This window comes from Myotis davidii, unplaced genomic scaffold, assembly GCF_000327345.1.
Source record: "Myotis davidii unplaced genomic scaffold, ASM32734v1 scaffold2226, whole genome shotgun sequence".
Lineage (NCBI taxonomy): Eukaryota > Metazoa > Chordata > Mammalia > Chiroptera > Vespertilionidae > Myotis > Myotis davidii.
Genome location: NW_006296852.1, coordinates 16,941 through 19,198, shown reverse-complemented (window position 1 = coordinate 19,198; position 2,258 = coordinate 16,941).

Genomic DNA, 2,258 nt, shown 5'->3' with positions numbered 1-2,258 from the left:
AACTTCAGAGTGAAGGTAGGGGAGGGTGGAGGTGAGGGGGAGAGATCAACCAAAGGACTTGTATGCATTCATATAAGCCTAATTAATGGACACAGACAACAGAGGTGAGGGCATGAGTGGGGGTTTAGGGGTGCAATGGGGCGATAAGGACACATGTAATACCTTAATCAATAAAGAAAAAAAAAGTGCTTAAATGCAATGGAATATTTTTCACACTTAAAAAGGAGTGCAGTTGTGACACATGCTGCAATATATGGATGAACCTTGAAAACATTATGCTAAGTGAAAAAAGTTAGACACAAAAGGACAAATATTGTATGATTCAACTTGTATAAGATCCTGAGAATAGGCAAATTAACATAGAAACAGAAAGTAGGATAGAGGTCACCAGAGGCTGGGGGCAGAGGGGAATGGGGTGATTAAAACATTTTAGAAATGGTAGTGATGGTAATACAACATTATTTTTTTATTTATTTTTAAAATATATTTTATTGATTTTTTACAGAGAGGAAGGGAGAGGGGTAGAGAGCCAGAAACATCGATGAGAGAGAAACATTGATCAGCTGCCTCCTCCACACCCCCTACTGGGGATGTGCTCACAACCAAGGTACATGCCCTTGACCGGCATCCAATCCGGGACCCCTCAGTCCGCAGGCTGACGCTCTATCCACTGAACCAAACAGGTTAGGGCTACAACATTATTGATGTAATTAATCTATTTGAAGTACAATTTAAAATGGCAACTTTTCTATAGATTTCAACACACACACACACACACACACACACCATAAATTTATTCTTTTAGTTTGGAGGTCAGAACTCTGAATCAAGGTTGTTATCAGCATTAGTTTCTCTTTGGAGACTGTGAGAATCTGTTCAAGCCTCTCCTAGGTCTTCTGGTGGTGTCAGCAATCATCCTTGTGGTTCCTTGGCTTGTAGGTGCATCTTTCTAATATCTGCCTCTGTCTTCCATTCTCTACTCTGGCTCTCTGTATGTATACAACTGTACCTCTTATTAAGACACCAGTCATGTTGGATTAGGGCCCACCCTAATCCAGTATTAACTCATCTTAACTTGATTACATCTGCCAAGACCCTAATTCCAATAAGGTCACATTCACAGGGGAATGCTATTCAACCTAGTACAAAGCCACTACCATCGACAAAATCTGGGGGGAAGTACATAGATTCAGAAGGGCAATGACAACAAAAAGATCCTCAGAAATACTAATGTTTTTATGGGGATAGGTAGAGGGAGAGGAATTCAAGATGCAGTCTGAGAAGGAATGGTTAGAGAGGTAGGAAGAAATCCAAGAGAGTGTTGTGCACCACTGTACCTAAGGAGGAAAAAATTCATGACGTAGATGGTCAGTGGTTTTTATTGCATCAGAAAGGTCAAGGAAGATAAACACCAAGAAGAGGCCATTGGGCCCTAACCGGTTTGGCTCAGTGGATAGAGTGTCGGCCTGTGGACTAAAGGGTCCCAGGTTCGATTCCGGTCAAGGGCATGTACCTTGGTTGCAGGCACATCCCCAGTAGGGAAATGCAGGAGGCAGTTGATCAATGTTTCTCTCTCATCAATGTTTCTAGCTCTCTATCCCTCTCCCTTCCTCTCTGTAAGAAAATCAATAAAATATATTTAATAATAATAATGATGATGATAATAATAATAGAAGAAGAGGCCATTGGATTTGGCTATATGAAGGACATTGGTGCTGTTGTTGAAAATAGTTGCATTAGAGTTCTTGGGTAAGAAGCCAAATTGCAGTATGATTCCCAGTTATGTGTGCCTCCAAATGGAGGCAACAATCTATGGGCAAAGCAGCCTTTTTCTCTTTTTTTTTTTTTTTTGTCCCAGATATGTTACTAACATTTCGATGTACTTGTTTTATTACATCCATTCTGATCCATCTTATTTTTGGACACATTTCAAAGTGAATTGCAGACATCAGGATACTTCCTCTCACTTCACCATACATATCATTAACTAGATTTTATTTATTTTTTTAATTTATTTTTTAAAATTTCTTTATTGATTAAGGTATTACATATGTGACCTCATCCCCCCATAAACCTCCCCCCCCCACTCATGCTCTCATCCCCCTGTTGTCTGTGTCCATTGGTTGGGCTTATATGCATGCATACAAGTCCTTTGGCATGAGTGGGGGCAGGTTTATGGGAGGAATGAGGTCACATATGTAATACCTTAATCAATAAAGAAATTAAAGATTGAAAAAAAGAAACTACTTATATATCCA